At 37.5% G+C, this 20,033-nt stretch overlaps 3 long non-coding RNA genes across 5 annotated transcripts; 1 reads left to right on the forward strand and 2 right to left on the reverse strand.

Annotated features, from left to right (window-relative positions):
• Window positions 1-2,166: 2,166 nt before the first annotated feature.
• LOC136256664 (uncharacterized) lies at window positions 2,167-6,350 on the reverse strand. The gene is made up of 4 exons (XR_010701591.1): window positions 6,170-6,350; window positions 6,008-6,120; window positions 2,491-2,530; window positions 2,167-2,433 (listed from the first exon to the last, which is right to left on the reverse strand). It is a non-coding gene; the product is annotated as an uncharacterized lncRNA (long non-coding RNA).
• Window positions 6,288-7,666, forward strand: LOC136256663 (uncharacterized). 3 transcript variants are annotated; one of them, XR_010701589.1, is made up of 8 exons: window positions 6,290-6,510; window positions 6,564-6,791; window positions 6,836-6,947; window positions 7,000-7,082; window positions 7,143-7,195; window positions 7,245-7,394; window positions 7,440-7,487; window positions 7,542-7,666. It is a non-coding gene; the product is annotated as an uncharacterized lncRNA (long non-coding RNA). The 3 variants fall into 3 exon arrangements; XR_010701590.1 differs by having other exon boundaries at window positions 6,841-6,947; XR_010701588.1 differs by having other exon boundaries at window positions 6,288-6,510; window positions 6,564-6,947.
• Window positions 7,667-10,622: 2,956 nt separating this feature from the next.
• Window positions 10,623-11,664, reverse strand: LOC136256876 (uncharacterized). The gene is made up of 3 exons (XR_010701694.1): window positions 11,564-11,664; window positions 10,945-11,088; window positions 10,623-10,738 (listed from the first exon to the last, which is right to left on the reverse strand). It is a non-coding gene; the product is annotated as an uncharacterized lncRNA (long non-coding RNA).
• Between the last annotated feature and the right edge of the window lie 8,369 nt (window positions 11,665-20,033).

The raw sequence follows: 20,033 nt of genomic DNA on the forward strand, positions 1-20,033 counted from the left end.
ATTTTGTCTGTCGTCAAAAAGCTGCACAGATCGTGCTGCCACCAGAAAATGACCAATAAAATCAAACCACCAATACTTTGAGTTGATGATAGACTACTTGAACAATGTTGAGAGTAAATATCGTGGCATACGAAGAACCCTACGAACCGCTGTAGCGAAAAATCACGTGATTTTAAGACATTTGTATCGTTTTCTACCAGAAGAAAGTAACAAACTTGGCTGCCACGCTGGTGTTATTCAAGTTACACTTAGCCTAGCACATGACAATAGTTAGGTAGTTGATTGGAGGATGTCGATTTTTCGCATTGCGGACCCTATATATGGGATGAAGGTTATCCCTACAAGTTGGTATAAAACGTCACAGGTATAACGTTTATACCTTCGTGATGTCCTTATTCCGTTTTCTTCCGTGCATTTACTACGTATTTCAATCTAAAGCGCAGCGCGTCATCTTTATGCGGCGCTTATTATATGATTCGTTACTATGCTGCCGGATGGGTGCTTTGGCGGACCAGTGTCACGATTTATCTACTTAATGATCTGGAATGGATTCAAGTACAGAGAGATAAGGTGGAACACCAGCAAATACGGGACACCTAAGTGGTTTGTCAGCTGCCCGGGTACCCAGCTGCCCTTGGATCGCCTCGGATCACTGGGCACAGATGTAAGAGGATTAAGAGCGGTAGAAATATGATACAACCGGTCCTTTACAATTGTACATTATATTACTCCTGGCGATATGCATCTGTGAAATTTTGTGGCAGCTATAAAATGGAGTAATATTAATGTAAAGTGAGTGGGACAGCTATTAAAACTTTGCGTGCATGTACATACACATTGCATAAGGAGGTGCCACAGGGACTAGTCTGGCACCGCCTGCTCCTTTGCAAAGTGAAATACAGATACTAAATGATTCTACCACTCAGATTTGGTAGTGTGTGCCAATCACGTTCACACACAAATCACCTTGGCAACGCAATGCTTTTGAAGGGTGATCATCTGACATAACTAGCAATTACATACACTGTCTAATTGAATTCCTTTTGAGATTATTTAGTATCTGTATTTCACCAGCTGCAGACCCTTACTTTTGTGAAGGGGTGGATGGCACAAGACTAACTTGCTGCATGGTCTACCAAAGTCAATATACAATCAAGACGAGACTTGAGACTACACAATATTGCTACTAGTAACAATGAGTCAAAATCTCAAGGCATACGAAGGGTTCAAATGTAGTGTGCAACATAGACCAGCATGATACTCCCTTGCATATACATGTATGATCGCCGGTTTAAAAGTGAAATAAAGCTAAGCAGTTCAGAGTGACTAGTGCATACTTTTAATTTCTTACACACAATCTTGTATGCAACAGAAAATATCTACTAGGTTACATGAGTTTTGTAGTTCCAAGGCAGGGGCAAGTTTCAGGAAACCCCTTTACATAAATTCAAACCGCAGATATACAGAAATCATGGGATTTTTCATGAAACAGAGAGCCTTCGCCTTGTAAATAGTGTTTGTCATGTAATAATAGCAATGCTTGTTCTGAAGAATATTAGATACTCTAATAAAGCAGTCAGGTAATTATAATACTCTAATATAACAGTCACTTAGCTGTAGAGAAAACTCTTTTCAAAATTACTGTGTACGTCCTGCAAGGTGACATGATAAAAAAGGAAGTATTGCTTGTACAAAATACAAACAATGTCAAACATTACTAAAGGCATATCGTGTTATATTATCTTCCTCACTATCTGCGAAAGCCAATATTTGTGTACTTGTACTTATTAGTAGTGTTGCAGGGTGAACTGTTTATAATTGTTGCAGGGTAAATGAGGCATGAATCCCAATGAGCAGCTTGTTACTACCAACTGGATTGAACATACCTGACTCTAGAGTCTGATCAAAGTTTGTAACTCATCAGCTAAGTGTCAAGCAGTTGTGAAAACTATTCACAAGCAAGGAACTCAACTGAAATATTATTGCATAATTCAATGAACAACATTACTTGTGATCACAATGTTATAGCATAACTAGTGTTTGTGTTACTTGTACTTGATTTGAGTTTGTATTTCAATGACCAAGGGTTATTTAGTATACTAGCAATACCTTTCGTAAATACAATTCCTAAAGGGAACTAGTGGTGATCTATATATGAACAACTTGAGAGTTCCACACTTTGTGTTTGTAAATAATATGATGCTGCTTGACAATGTACTGTAATACAACATGCATGTTCGGTCAGTTATAGTCTACACATCCATCTGCCTTGCAGATGATAAGCACATACATTATTACAACTTTTGTCCAACCACGGACACATGGAGTATTATTATCGACAGTTAGATATTACTTAAATGTTCTCTTCCTTCACAGTTCTTATGCACCCCTCAGCCCCTGGCCCAATATCTTGATTTCAGTTTCTCAGAATGCCTGTGAATAAGAAAATATACATTTTAATTCAAGAAATATACAAAATAGTCCACATACCTCTCTCAGTGCTATTACATTGGCTGAACATAATTTGACGCTAAACACACAAGAAAGTAAATCATGAAATTTAATGATAAAATAATACTCATATTTTTCCTAATGGTGCATTACGGCCAGTCCCATATAATTATATCATACACACAGTAGTTGCTAGATACAGTATAGAGTCGTACAACAGAAATAAATGCCTGGTTTCACAGGAACTCCTAGTACAAAACAGTGAAGCAAAAGCATTTTACAGCATTCCTTTAAACTTGAAATCTATGTGGAATATATCCAGAAGAGAATATCTCAAGTTGATTCCAAGGAATGTGATTTTTGGTCTTGTAAATTATAGTCATCAGTCTTGTGGCTAGGGTAAACACTTGCCTGAACATACAGGTTTTTGCAATTGAATTCGTCGCCTTTGCAATTGAATTCGTCCCGTTTGCAATTGAATTCGTCGGTATTGCAATTGAATTCGTCGGTATTGCAATTGAATTCGTCCCGTTTGCAATTGAATTTGTCGGTTTTGCAATTGAATTCGACGCTTTTGCAGTTGAATTAGTCGGTTTTGCAATAGAATTCGTCGCGTTTGCATTACAATTTGTCATAAACAAAACGGCTCCAAGAAACCAACCAGTTCATTAAAAGATGAACTATTTATGCCTTGGAGAGTTACACTTGAGACACTAGGAGGTAATTGAAGCTGGTAGTACGCGAAGTTGATAGCTGTCTGACAAGTTAATTAGCTTGCTTGCAAATAACCACACCCATCGCGAATGGCATAGTAGAGTTTGGAATGTTGTTGGAGAGGCTGTAGAGGAAGAATTATTGCCTTATAAAGAGTTGTTTACTACTGTTGTACTTGAACAAGTTCTTGTAGCAGCTGCTACATCATGTTTTCATGTTTGCTCCAGCTGCCATTCTTGTTATGGACGAATTTAACTGCAAAAGTGACGAATTTAACTGCAAAAGCGACGAATTCAATTGCAAAAGCGACGAATTCAATTGCAAAACCGATGAATTCAATTGCAAACAGGACGAATTCAATTGCAAATGGGACGAATTCAATTGCAAAAGCGACGAACTCAATTGCAAACGGGACGAATTCAATTGCAAAGTCGCCGAATTCAATTGCAAAAACCTGCATAATAAGTGTCCGGGCTATAATTGACGATACAGTACTTGAAATCAGGAAATGTACCTTGACACCATTAATGGTTTCATTTGTAGTTGTTTAGACCTCTAAAATTAGGACACTTTGGGTATACTAACATCACTAAAGTGCTAGTTTTGTCCCTGATTAGGAACAGTGTATGACACATAATCAACAAATGTTTGGTAAATTATTGGCTCAGTTCTACATACTACACACATGCACACACGCGTGCACAGCACATACACACATGGTTGAAACAAGGTCATCTATGTCATATTTTGTCTGGGCTCAGTGGGTCACCTGGGCAGGTAATCCAGATCTGACCCGTTTTATGGACTGACCTGGATTGAGGGCTGGGTAAAATTTCATGAAATTTTTGCCTGTTATGCTCTTCAGTGTTCCCAATGTGCTCAAAAACATTTCTTACAATTATCTTTGAAAGTTTTAATCAGTGAATGCTCAATTAGAGTAATTGACTACAAAGTAACTGTTCTATTAGAGAGTATCAATTTAAGGAGCTTTGGACAATGCATTGGAGTGCTCGATTGCAGTTTCCACTGACTGTTCTATTAGAGAGTAGAAGTAGTGTTCATAACATCCACCTAATATGCTAGCATTATACTGGTGCAGCACTCCAGCCTATCAGTAGTAAGCCACACACACACGCACGCAGGCACGCACACAGTTTAAGGGTGTTAAAAATGTTGAAATTTAAAGTACCTAAATCATTTTAATTGGAAATGTATTTGGTCACTACAATATATACCTGACCAGCCACAAATCATGAGGAACCAAGTACAAATTGAAATAGTTACTATTCATGAAATCAAAAATCTAGTAAATTTGAGCACTTTCTAAATCTGTCAGTGGCTGGGAACACAGCCCCAGACCTCTGTACCTCACTGCTAAATCTGGAAGCCACTTTGGAAATATCCTGGATACGCCTCTGGAATTGATGAACTTAAAGTAAGCAACTATTGTAAATACTTTGTTTGTGGTTACAAATTGCAGCAACACTGTGACAACACTGTCAGAACTGACTCCAGTACACACTCAGGTAGTACTAGCACAGTTGATTTCAGATTGCTTTTGAACAATTCACACACGACTTGCAAACGTGATAATGTGAATGTCTACTTGCAGTATTTACATGTACACTCCTGGAATTGTTTGACAGTAAAGGGGTGAGTATCTATTGTGCTATAGTATGTTCACGTTGAGCTGAATCCTGAAAAACAGCTAAAAATTAAAAGTGGATTTTTTCTCAACAGAGTTAACATTTCAGCCAACCAGATGATTATTGGTAACAGCAAAGGTGTCAACAACAGACACGTACAGTTTGTCTCCATTACAAGTTCGGGAAAGGGTTGTAATGGACCCTGTACTTATATGGCTTCCCCATAGGAAATGTATTGTGAAAATTTTGATTGGCCGTAAATATTATGTCAAACATTCGAACAACAAGATTTTGAAATGTTTTTAGCGGGTCAAGCAGTACTACCATAGATTACCGAGAGAGGGGATAGAAAACTATCACGTGACTCATTAAAATAATCATCCCTAGGCGATTCTTTATCGCTATCTAGTGGAACGAAATGGTTTATAGTACTCTCTGGTAATGCTCACTTGTGTATCTAGGCGTTCCATCCACTATACGCTGCCTGGTTGAGTTTTATTCCTGTGCGCACTCCTCACCTACACCAGCCCACGAGCTTGTGGTACACCTTACCAGCGACGGGAATGGAATTGGATAATTCTTGACAGATGTAACCATTCACTGATGAATGCCATACACCCCGAAACGTATTAAAACTTCGACGAAAGAGTCCTTTGGTTGTTATGTTTGAAAGTGGCAAAACATGTTCAACTTCAAAACGATTCATGCCTTTGAAGTACGAATTTGTGGCACGGCTTACTCCTCGACAACAATGATTAGGCAACTCTGCTTCAAGTTATGAAGTCGCCTTGTGCTGCTGTAAACCCCGAAGAAAACAACTTTTCTCTACAAGCGTTTATAAGAGAGTTTTAAAAAGGTGTAAATGGAACTGTAGGTGAGGAGTACGCACGTAAAAATTAGTTTTCTATCCCCTCTCTCTATAATCTATGGTACTACAAATGAGCCAAATTCGCTCGGCCAAATTTCAAGATCGTGTGTAATTGCATCCATGAGTTATTAAATGTTTTTGAGGATTCAGCTCAACGTGAACATACTATAGTATTAGTATTTAGTTATACAAGTAAAGGAGCTAGGTTGCAAACAATTAGTTCATATGTTCGAACAATCACATTGTAAATTGTTCAATTGCATGCAGAAAGTAATCCGAAATCGACTGTACATGATCACAAAACACTAATATAGTATTTATGTCTCACTTTTAGTTTTACTGCATTAGTCACAGTAGATTACTAATGGAGTAGGAGAAGAAGTTGAGGAACGGTAGCTTGACTACCCGTATACTCAACTGAACATTTTCGATGATTCTGATCTACAAAAGTACAGGATGAGGTAATGCTCTAGAGTATTTATAACCTTACTTTGCTTAGAGTCTCCCGCTGGCAGCATGCAACCACTGATGCAACGAAATAATCTCATTTTTCCATTTAATACTCACTCCCCGTGACGTAGCGTTTACGTACGTTACTTAACGACGAAAGTTACCGTGGTAACGAACATTACTGAAAATTCCTCTGAAAGTTCGTTCAGTTTGTTCGTAAAATAAACTGGTTTTGGCAAAGAAGATATTTGAAAATTTGTGAGTTATTGTGTCTACAAGAACAGGCAGCTTGACTAAGCAGGAGGGTTCTTCAATGCGTTAAACAGGAAGGCCGTTCGCAACTGACTGAAACAGCTGACGGTCCTACTGAAGAATACGAAGGTGACGTTTCTACTAGCAATATTCAACTTGGTGTACAGTTATTTGTAATTTAGATATGGAAAGTGCTGCAAACAGTTTATCTACAGTGCTGTGGAACCACTGGCTGACGGACTGGCAAGACGGTGCTAAAGTTGCAGTCTCATGGCTGCTTCAAAATGACTGGTACATCGAATAGTGAAATTTCAGACATTTGAATCTCTTTAATGCCGAGTTTAATGCCTAACTCAGCCAGGTGACGAAGCTACGTATCTAACTTCAGTTTGCCAGCTGTTACACAAAGTGTGAGTGTTTACAGTGGATAGCTGCCATTATGTACCCTTTACAGAACAGCTGACATCATGCCAATCCTACCCACTGAGTGTAGTGTGCATGCTGCTATAGTTACATTCTGCTATGTGCACAGTGGCAGCCAAGTAACCTAGGAGACAGCCCGGCAGGTTAGTTACACATTCCTATTATCAGTTACATACATGCAGGTACACCATGCAGGTATTGTGTCTGGTAATTGATTAATGACTGGCTTGTTGCAACACCAACATGCTTTCTGTACTGAGTCTTGACAATTAGCCAAGGTATGGACGTGGTAGATAGTTGAATAAGAATTGCCGTCATCTCACATGTTATTATTACAGGTTATAGTGTGTATGCTCCTGATATTCCATCTCCATCATGTTGTATACAAAATGTAAGTATTACAGCAATTGTGATACTAATAATATGACTTGACATTCTAGTGGTGTTGCCTTTTGATAACACACTGTGATGGATATTGATTGCCCGGCAGCTATTCCTGTTACTTGAAAATTATAGTAGCATCTGTCTTGCTGTTAACGCCCCTACCGCCAGGTGGAATTCCCTGCTGCAATGCAGATCGATGACAAATTGTAAGCATAGAGTGTACCAGATTGTTATGTATAACATTTTGGCAGGTTCTGTGGACTGTATATGAAGTGTTGTTAGCTGTTTACAATATTAAGGTATAGTGTATGCTTGAATAAGAACTGTAACTATATTGCTTGCCAATGCTGCAGATCATGCTGGTCCTAACATCTCACGAGCACTTCAGAAGTTGGAGTTGACTATTTGAACAGCATTTAATTTCTGTAATTGAAATACATTAATAATTATTTAAATACTAAATAACAATTGGGGATAACCTTTATACTAGCATAGGGATAACCTTCATCCTACCCATATGGGATAAAGGTCATACTATTGAAAGTTGGGATAACCGTTATCCCTGGATTTGGTATGCTATATGTGTCAGCCACTTTATCCCTGTTTAGGGATAACCTTCCAACCAACTGTTTTAACAGTGTGGCCATGTTGGGTATCAAGGTGATAAAGGAGCACAAGGACCTGATGGACCAAAGGGATATCCTGGAGAACATTATCGGTGTCCAAACCATCCTGCAGTAAAAGGTGACAGAGGTAACAATGGAGAAAAAGACGATTGGAGTAGGCCTGGATCCCATGGTCCTAGAGGAGATGCTTATCCACCTTCTTATGGTCCTGATGGTGCCCCTGGAGTACCTGGTTATCCTGGACCTCCTGGAAAGAAAGGAGAACCAGAAGACATGGCCCACCAGAAGGAAAGGGAGATGAAGCTGAAGGTGATGTTTCTGAACAGTAGTTGATATAATTATTACAAGTCGGAATTGAAAGCAGACAAAATAGCCACAGGAAGTGCTGCTATGTTCCAAAATACTAAAACTCGTACTGATAAACATTAATTATTTTAAAGTTAAATCTATGATTTGTGCTTTCTAATTATTTAATGGCACTATAATTTGTACACTCTTTACAACAAATAAAAATTGGTTTTCCACATATAAATATATTATTACTCACATAGCTATCAAGACTCATGGTAGTGAGTCGCACGGCCAAGAAACTACAAAGCGCACGCCACAATTAAAACGCGTGGCCACTACTGTGAGTTATTTACGTGTAGGGACGGTTTCGCAATATTATCCCTGAATTGCGCAACCTTTCTCAATAGGTTTATACTGCGTTTCTCATGTACAGACACAAACCACATTTCAGACAAAAAAGTGTTGCTGTACAGCACGTACATAAGGCCCCTATTTGGTGATTATTAGTTTCTCATCCAGCCTTTCTAATTATTATGATGCGGGCGGGAGGGTATTACCCCTATGCCATTATTTTCACACTGATGTACAGACCTTGTCCAAATTGTCTTTCTTTCTTACTACAAACATTTCCTTCACCAGCTGATTCTACTTTTCGTGATCACCAACTGTTTTTTGACAGTCAACTGAAAGCGAAGTCGATAGAACACGATTGCAACTGGTACTGCAGCAATTTGCTAAGGAAACAACAGTTCTCCTGGCGATATATAGTGCATCGCAGCATTCATCAACAAAAAATTATAAGAGTTTGGCATCACGTGTTCTTCTGAGCATGCACAGTGTAAATAATGGCTTACCATGCAGTAGCTTAAGAAGGATGCGGGCGGTGGATGAGAAACTAATATTATATCACCGAATAGGGGCCTAATGAAAGCCACGTCACAAGCCCCACCTTAATTAGTGCTTTGTGGAAGAGTGCCGAAACTGCCATGGACATGTGAAACTGCCGTGACAGCTACAAACAGAAAATGAGGCGATTCTAATTGCAGATAAGATGACTGCGAAATCCACAAAATTTTTTGCCTTGCTAACCATATATATAACAATGGTATTACAACATGTAACAAAAATTTAATAAACATCACATCAAATAGTTAACACCAAAAGTGGTGATGATGATGTAAGTGGCAAATGATAAGAGACCCGGTACTTGGTCGATCCACACACCTTGTCAACAATCCTGAAATTCACTTGATCTCAGTTGCTGTCTGTTCCCAAATTACACACCATGACCATATCTGATTGCTAACATGTAAACCAGAAACTGTTAGGCGGGAATTAACCTAAAATCTGGATACTATGAAAATACACAACATTTTAACTGACCTGGGCATTAGTTTGTCATAACAGTATGTCTTATCCTGGAAATTCAGAAAACATGAGATAATACAGTATTTCTTAGTACATAGACTGACCTGGAATTTTCACGACACCCTTGATATCACTAGAGTTACATAGACTGAAGTACAGAACAGAACACACAACTCCGCTGTTAACTGAAATTCTCAACACTCTGATCTTAGCTCCTGCCAGGTTCCAAATTACATACAATGAACTACAAGTGTGTAAACCGCTATGACCAGATAGCCTGCAAAATTAACAAGCGGGCATTAAATACAATGCACCTAAAATCTGGGTATAGTAGAACCTCTCTTATCGAGGCAGTCTGGTACATACTACTGCATGTCCATATCTCAGAGATATATCTGTAAGTAAGAAATGCATGCTACTAGTGACTACATGCTACCAAATACAAGTAATGTGATTGCTATCTGTGGTGTAGTTTAGTGGGCAGAGGGGGAATTCACTACAGAGCACTCATGGTCACTCCCCTAGGCTGTAAATATGCATTATCACCTAGCATGCAACCAAGTGTTAGTTATTATTAGTAGAACAAACAAGCCACCAAATAGGTAAAGAAGCCACCAAATAGGTAAAGAAGCCACCAAATAGGTAAAGAAGCCACCGAATAGGTAAAGAAGCCACCAAATAGATAAACAAGCCACCAAATAGGTAAACAGCAACTTTTAAGCTCTCTCCTTTTGTTTCATTTAAACTTCATTCTGGATAATAGAAGTCTGGATAAGTAAGCAGACTCACCTGGAAATCCACAATGTCCTTGATGTCACTACAGTCCACGTACACTTGACAATTGAGAGCTACAAAAGGAACACTAATAAAATTCCTCTGTATATGTAAACCGACCTGAATCTTTGATCTTAGTTCCCAAGTTATGTACACACCATTACCACATTCAACTATACTATTACTGCTAGTGGGTGATCCTGGAAATTCAGAAAACACCTGAGATAATAAACGACTACATTCCTTAGTATGTAGACTGACCTGGAAATTCATAACACCCTTGATGTCACTACAGTCTATGTACTCTTGATTTTAGAACTACAAAAAGAACACACAAGATACTACAATTCCTCTTTATGTAAACTGACCTGCAATAATTTATGACTCAGTTTCTGCCTGGTTCCAAGTTATGTATGTACCATGACCACATCTAATTATATTAACTGCTACTGCTAGTGGTGAACTGCATGCTATGACCAGAATCAGATTACCTGTAAAAACCAATAGGTGGGCATTTACACCTGAAATCTGTCACTTTTTGCCCCAAATGATGCTGTTGGGGATTTACAAGTTGGCTGGTTTTAACAGGTGATTCACAGAGACCTGATTAGACAGGTTTCACTATACATTAATTTAGGTTAGGCCAGTATGCAGTGTAAATGAGTACATACAAACATTACACATTACATTTACCTACTTCTTCCACCTGCAGCCAAAGTTCCCAGACTTCTGACGATGTAAGTGGCAAGTGGTACGAGTTGCCTTGTCGACAATTCCGCCATGAGGATTTTGCTGCTACTTAGAACTTTTCAGTGAATTTTCACTGCACACCTCTAAAAAACTTATCACATAAATGCGGTTACTCAGTGTGTGTGGCAATGTGACACTTTATGCACTTGTCAATTTCATGCCCACCCCCCCCCCCCCCCCACCCCCGGGGAGGGTGCATGGGGGAATACAGGGGATTTGACAAATCGTGGTGTCAAATTCCCCACTACTGGGGCAAAATCGGCTGTCAAATCCCCACCATGTCCCCACCCCTATAGTAGGGGATTTGACGACACCTCAAGGATGACTAAGCGCATATTTCATACATGCGACTATAGTAATAAGCCTGCCCTGTAGCTAGTAAAATTAGCTATAGCAAGCGCGATTTTATAGTTTAGAAATGCAACTACCGAAAATCGGTCCGTCCCGGGACAACTGTCAATTGCCCCAGTGGTGGGGACAAGAAGCAATGTCAAATCCCCACCTGGGGTGTGGGGACGCCCGGGGGTGGGGGGGTGGGGCATGAAATTGACAAGTGCATTACTGACACGCCAACTTTATCTTTCTTCATTCCTCATTCCGTTCTCTTATCCTTCAAGCGGTGTGCGTCGCGTTACAATTAGTCTAAAGTACGCCTCACCACAGAAATGCTTCTTAGTAGGCCACTCCAATTGGTAATTATGTTTCTGGTCCACCGCCCGCATCGTTTTTTGGAGAATGTGAAATTTCAGAAATACATGGGTAAAATGCCCGCATCAGCTTTTTGAAAAACCTGGATTCAGAAACAAATATTGGGCTGCAACAGGTATGCTAAATCTAACTATCTAAGTGCCATGATTTGTATTTTATTAGTGAAAACCTGCAACCTGCAAGAAATGCGAAAAGAAAATGGGGAAAGTGCATAGTACGGATCGATATACTCTAATAGAACAGTCAGTAAATCACAAAAATACTCTAATGGAACAGTTATTTCATTGTTGCTTTGTTGCTGAATTCCGCCCGCCCGCACCTAAAACTGATTTTCAAAGGACCAGAAACATAATTGCCAATTGGAGTGGCCTTAGTACTACGGCTTTACTCCTCTGTCTCGACGTGTTTCCGTTTGAGGTGCTACAGGGACTTTCCAAGAGACTTCCCCTAAATAGGCCACGTGATACTTGAATTGTCACAATTCGGTACGTGTACTTTAATAAGTATTATTATAAGCTGTCAAGAATTGTTTGTGCGCTGCCGGCTAAAATCATTGGTGTGATGGTTTGACCATATGGTTTGACAGCAGTTATTGTGGGGCAAAGAATGCGAGAGGAACTGTGATTACAGATAGTCAGTGTTGGGAGTAACGCGTTACGTAATATTATTACTTTTGTGGTAACAAAGTAATATAACGAAATACGCTATGAAAACAGGTAATATAACGCAAGATACTTTACTTACAAACGTAACGCGTTATCTAAGTAATATAATTACTGTAACGAGTCTAATATGACGTAATATTATTACTAAAAGTAACGAAGTTACTAATCTCGTTAGTAATCCTCTGAGTAACGCCTAACCACAACGAAGTAACGAGGCCTACTGAATGAAGCTTATTCACTAGCTTCTTACTTATAACCAAGATTTGCACATTGTCTAACAACACAATCATGTCACGTGATAAGGTGGTAGTTTCACACGTGACAGCTTAAGGCTGTAGACGCAAAGTAATATAATATGTAATATTATTGTTCTGTACCATATGCGTATTTTGTACCATACGCGTATGGTACATACCATATGCGTATACGCGTACGGTACAACCATACGCGTATGGTACGGAAAATCGTACCATCTGAGTATAGCTAACCTGGTATGCGTATAATATTAAGCAGAAGGTTTTTGCACTGCCGTACCTATTGACTACGCCTGATGACACTCTGCTTTCATTTCTGCTCGGGGAAGAGGGACGGGGGAGGAGCTAGTCTTTCTGTTCAGTGAAGATCGAGATACTCAATAGAGCAATCATATATTTTATTATTATTATATAATTGCAAGACCTCGCATAGCGAGTATAAATGCAATATACAAATCAAAATATATAGCTACAGCTAACTAATTACGATTTTATAGTTAATTTATAAGAAGGTTGTTAAACACGGTAATAGATGAAGCTTCAAAAGTCTCTGGTTGCAAGTTGTTCCATATAGCAGTGGAAGGAAAGAAGCTGAATTTATATGTGTCAATTCTAGTGAATGGCAGGGTAAGTTGATCTGATTATAGCTATTCTATTCTCTAGAGCTAAGATCAATTTAGCTTTACTGTGATTAAGATATAATTTACTTTACTGCATGATGCAAACCTATTTAAAATAAAGCATTCCTTAAAATAAAAGAATAACATGATATCTCGCATGACTATATATATATATAAGTGATGAAACTGACATCTTGATTTAGGACAATATATGATAAAAACAATCATGAATTCATCACACTGTTGGCAGATCCAGTCTTGAATTGTGTTAAGTCCTGCTGATCTGGTAGGATCTGATGGAATTCTACATTGTCAAAACTAATAAAGGTCAATCAGCTGGGTTGGAAGCTTTACGAAAAACATGATATTAACACCTAGCTGCATACAGTATAAGTCTGAAAAGTATAAATCAAAGGAAGGGGATTAAATATAATATGTCTTTATTTATACATAGTCATTGGTGTATGATCTATAACAATGTATCTCGTTGTCTGTTTAACATTTCATTTCATCAAAGTATCTGACAGTTCCACAAAATACATGCAATAGAGCCATCACCCATATAATTATGATGGTTTATGTAAGCACCTGTGGATTATTTTCTTGATGTCTTCTGACTTTTGCACATATTGATTTATTGCCTTGTCCGCCTTATTTGTCATGGATTTCCATCTTGCATTTTTATAATAAATGACTTCATTTATCCACAGTGTAATTGATTTGAAAGTACACAAGCTGGTATACTGTATGCGTTCTTTAGAATAGTTGAGTTAAAATGACCAGATTTGTGAAAAGGTACCTTTTCCACACATTTTACATACCAGCAAACAAAATGATGTAACACTTGACTCCTTACACTGATAAACTTGCTCTTAGTATCAAAATGCAGATAGATACTAGTAGCTACTGTACATGCACTCATGGATAGTTGCATGCAGGCAATTATAAGGTATATGTTCAAAAACTTATGAAACCCCGAATTTCAAAATATGCATGGGTCAAATTTTGTCTGTGAAAAAGGTACCTTTTTGCAAATCCAGTCACAAATTATCTAGCTGTTGCATAGCAACTGCACACACTGACAACGTATGGTAAATTTTAATTTTTGTTTCTTCTTCCACGCAGTACATTGTAGCTGCAATTGCTATACATATATTGCTTCTTATTGGATTCATGATCCATCCATTGTTGATACAATGAAAATTCAAAAACTAGGCCATTATTACAAATGCTACTCCTCCTTCATATCTATAATAGAGTTAATGATGTAATGTAATGATGTGACATGATGTAATATAATGTAATTTATGCATACCTGTAACATTAATATTGTGTACTGTAGTTGTAAGAGTTAGTTGTTATTGTGTACTTTCAGTTATTGATTAATAATATTATATACAATAGTCTGTTTTGCCTATAAATGGTCTGCCTACACTTCCCTACAATTAGAACAATACCCACACATAATATTTATGTGTTTACAAATACTCCTGAAGATAGTCAAAGATTAGTACAATAATTAACAGCTATATAGAGCGATATTACCCAAAACTCTACTAGGGGTTTTTCTATACTTGTATATATGAACTTTGTAAAAATGTGTTTGGGTTTAAAGGTGCCCAATTATCCCTTCAACATAAAACAAGAGCAGTATGCTCCTTGTCTTACTCAGAAACTGAAATTTGAAGTTTGATCTTCTAAAGCATTATTTAGGACAAAAGACATCGATTTCTTTTAGGCTGTAGAATTGTGCCAGCATATTGATATTCACGATTTTTCAATGAATATAACTGGAATGCATAGTGATATAAACGCTAAGCCAGTAGAGGTAGCATTGTAGCTAAATATAAACATAAGATTTTGATATAATTATCCATATACTGCATTCTGATTGGTTACAACATAGCAACCATATTAAATAATTTGCATCCATTGGCAAATGGAGCCAATTTTTTCAGGCATATATATATTATTTCATTAAATATTTTATTCTATTGTTGCTACATATAATCTATTGTTTACCTTTAATTTGTTAGTACACTAGCTTCCACTTAAAAATGGATATTTATGCCTGGTGGCACTAAAGGTGTGTTGAACAGACAATTTTAATCAGATGAGCTTGAGAAGTACAATGTATAATGATTGCTCAAACAGAAGAAGACCTGGAGAATGCTGATACAATAACATTGAGGGAGGTAGCAAAGAGATATAACTGTAGAGAAAGTAATGTTTTTAGTTTGCAAATTAATGTAAATCTGCATGGCTGTAGCTTATAGCAATATTAGACATGCTATACTCTAAGACTGATGTGCATAGTAATTAATTGTGCATAATTTTTTTAAAACTGTAGTTCGCTGAATCTTTGCTATTGAATGAGGCATGTGCATTGCCTGCTGAGATGAAGTAGGAAAATATAACATGGCAGAGATTTTATGGTGAGTTTATATATGAGTTCTAATGTATAGTTCAGTACTGAATGTATATTAAGTAGCATTGTTTTATTATTGTTAAGTGCATTGTATATAGCTACTCGCTACTTACTGTCATGCTTGTGGATGGGAAGACAATGTGTTTAGCTACTCTTATCTGAATGTACTTTTTAAAGTTAACAACATCCACATTAATTTGTGCTGTAGGTCCAGTGTGATGAATATACTATTTACACAGTATGTATAAACAAGAAAAGTACGTAAACAAGAAATTGGATCTTCAAAAGAAGAGTGTACATAGTATATAAAAATGCAAATACAGTGAGGAGCCATGTTGCACAACTGATGACACTTACGAAGTTCATTTTTCCAGTTATTAGCTTTGCACAAGCAGTATATGCATATATGTATAATTTAGTTAGAATTTACTAGCTACCATGCATGTTGTAATTGCTCTCCTTGCTTATTTACCCAATTCTGTTGTAAATTATCAGTTATCCACACTTATAATTGAGTATAAATATACCATCTGCATGCTTCTGATAGCTACTGTATAAAGTAGCATACATGCACAGTGCCATTTATGTAAAGTTCTGCAGACAAAGTGAGATCATGTACATAAGATTTAGGTACATTAGTATAGGACTATAGTGGGAAATGCATGGGCATGCATGGCAAGGATAAAATGCATGTGTGCTGATGAATAAATTTATAGTTACAGCTCAGTAGTAAGCAGATTATTGTGTTCAGTGTGTTCTAAGTTTGCTCAGCTAGAAATGCTTGTAAAGACAGCCCATCGTAGCTAGGTGATGGCAAGGCTGAGAAAAGGCATAATACGCATATGGTACGTACCATACGCGTATGTCTATACCGTACGCGTATGGTACGGAAAATCGTACCGTACGCGTATGGTACATACCATACGCGTATGGTACATACCATACGCGTATGGTACATACCATACGCGTACGGTACAAAATGCGCATATGGTATAGAACATTATTACAGTTACTTTATTTTATGGGTAATATGTAACTGTAACTAAATAGTTCTGTTGCAAGTAATATGTAATATGTAACTAGTTACTTTTACAAAGTAACTTGCCCAACACTGGTGATAGTCAGTCCTAAGGCTGGGCGGTATTGGAGTTTCGCTTCACGATATATCGTGCAGAAATATATCACGATATTACTATTTATCGCAGTTATTAAAGATGACTGCTATATTAGAGTAGCTGACTGCTTTATTAGGGTATCTCGATCCTAGCTGACTGTTCTATTAGAGTATCTCGATCTTTGTAAAAATAATTGACTAGCTAGTACTAGGTCCTTGTTTGCAGTAGTATCACGTGATTATTTGAGGTGCATTATAACAACCTTAAGGGTTTAATAAGCTGTCACAAACACTAAAAATCGTAATAATATCGATATCGTGATATTATCGTTTCACCGAAATCTACGCGATACAGATATCGTTTCATTGCAATACCGCGGTATTACTATAATACCGAGAAACCGCCCAGCCCTAGTCAGTCCCACTCTAGCTGTGTCTATATATATAGGGGCATTAACTAGCTTTATCTTACAGCTACTGTATGTTGCTGATACATCAGGGGCACCAGAGCAAAGGTAAAAGTGGTAGCTAAGGTCCCTACTGATATAGAGGCCAGGATAGTTGCATTCACAAAGATTCCAACACTGATTGCAAGCATAGGCGGTGGAGGGGGGCCATTGTCCCCCACTTTTATGGGATACTGTTTGGAAAAAAGATCGAAATACTCTAATAGAACAGTCAGGAATGGATACTCTAATAGAGCAGTCACAGCATCCAGAGAAGCAGTGTAGCAAGCTGCTTAGCTACGTATGTGTATAGTTATAAATAAGGAGATATAATTGGCGGAGAGCAGCTATTGTCAGCAGGCCGTGACCTTTTTTTTGGTCTTCAACTTAAAGTTGGCCTGGCCCCCTCACTCTTTGGCCTGCTCCACCACCCCTGTTGCAAGCTCACCTTGATGTTTATCCTTTTCTCCTCAACTCTTAAATATGGAACAGTCTTACAGTTATTGAAGCAACAAAATTAGAAGATTTTAAGAAGAGAGTATTGAAATATTTTTGTATTAACCTAGCTGCTGTATAAATTTTGTGTAATTGTTTGTATCTGTACATGCATATAGATACTCCACTTTGGGAGGTTCGCACAGTATTTGATATAAATATAAACATGCAATGACGATAAGGTGGCTTATTATTCTGCTGAATGGGCAAGGGAGTCTGCATGGGGGCATGTTCCCTCAGCAAAGTATAAGTACTGCAACTTTTAGTTTTAAGTTGATTGTTACATCAAGCTAGTTTAAAAGTTTGTTTAATTTCAGTGGCGATCAAGGCTTTGGTCTCATACACTGGTTGGATATACTATACTCTGATGTCATTTGGGTGTACAGTACTGTTTCCATCTCCCCAGGTCTTGATGATTGATCATGAGTCCTCTAATCCTTTCTCTGCTACTCCAATCCTGAAGCTGTGACCACAATGTTACAAATGGTTATATGAAAATAATTGATTACATAATTATTTAAAGACTCTATAGTAAAAATAAATATTATTTTAGGTATCATTCAAGTTGTGTATCCATGCGATCTATATTATTACATTTGTTTGTTCGATATACACATCCAAGTACTATGAGAAATGTGCATGAGGTAGCTCTATAGCTAAGTTTTATTGTTGAATTATCTGATGCCTTATTGCTTTACCTTCAGCCTCTATACATCTTCTATAATGTGACCTAGAAAATCCACAAGCCTTCAGTAATTGTGAATCCAGCAACACAAAATAAGAGCACCATGAACTATTTAGACACCCATGACTTGCTAATTATGCTAGCTTAATTTTGAGCATGCATAAGGTGCCTGAAGTATGATTAATTTACTACAGATGTGAGATACTGTATTGAATGTCACAATGAAGATAAATCTACTCTAATAGAACAGTCAAAAGCTAGCTGTGTGGTAAATTTGAACTGTTTGATTTGGCACTTGACACACTGCTTGAAGTATCTTAGTTTACTACAGTGGTATATCCCCAGTATATGGAACAGTTAATTGTTTGTTATTTTAGTAGTTTTTCAGTAAACCCGCATTCACTGATGTTTTACTGAGAGTTTAAAACTTAGTAAAATAATTATGTTCCATATACTTAAGTTTACTGACACTTTACTATCAGTATAACTACAGTAAGGCATCTTAACAAATTAGTAAACTAAGAACCTTCAAGCAGTGACAATTATACAAACATTTGAGCATAAGGTGTCTGAAGCATTTACCACATGCAGATATGAGATATTGTAAATACTGTAGTAAAAGAATATCACATTCTAAAGATAGATCTACTCTATAGAAAAGTCAGTATATTCACATTCATACTTCTGGTGTAATAAAACAGTCAATAGTTATCCATGTCCATGCCTTTTATAACACTGTAAAAAAAGATGAAAATAATCAACAGGTGCATCCCAAGATATTTTTTATTATACATTTTACTTGCTCATTTCCAAATATCAATTTGTACCAAGTTGCTGTTCCATCAGTGAGCCTATCACTGAAAAAATGAGTGATATCCACCCCAAAAACACCTTTGCTGTAAAAAAAGGCGCGTCCATGAAACTACAAGTACTTGTAAAACAGCTCAGTAATTGTAGAGAAAGACCTCATGAGAGTACAAACAACTGGCAACTCAAAGAGCTGATATCTGGAGCGGCCAAGAATAAATCTTATCATACAACTAACTGCCATGCATTGGCTGTAAAATAGGTGCACCCATCAAAGTGAAAGTAACTGGCAACTGAAACAGTTGATATCTGAAGCAGCCAAGAATGAATGTTGACATACAATTAATTGCAATTAACAAAAATTTAACATTGAACCTTTATCATTCAGCTGTGTCCTATATTCACTGTATATAGCTGCATCCTAAATTAATTTCTTTTAGCTCTAATTGGCTGGTAATTTGGCCACCTTTTTTGCTCTGTACACTATTATAAAAGGCGGCCAAATTACCAGCCAATTAGAGCTAAAAGAAATTAATTTAGGATGCAGCTATATACAGTGAATATAGAACACAGCTGAATGATAAAGGTTCAATGTTAAATTTTTGTCAATTGCAATTGATTGTATGTCAACATTCATTCTTGGCTGCTTCAGATATCAGCTGTTTCAGTTGCCAGTTACTTTCACTTTGATGGGTGCACCTATTTTACAGCCAATGCATGGCAGTTAGTTGTATGATAAGATTTATTCTTGGCCGCTCCAGATATCAGCTCTTTGAGTTGCCAGTTGTTTTTATTCTCATGAGGTCTTTCTCTA

This window comes from Dysidea avara, chromosome 5, assembly GCF_963678975.1.
Source record: "Dysidea avara chromosome 5, odDysAvar1.4, whole genome shotgun sequence".
In the NCBI taxonomy this organism is placed as follows: Eukaryota; Metazoa; Porifera; class Demospongiae; order Dictyoceratida; family Dysideidae; genus Dysidea; species Dysidea avara.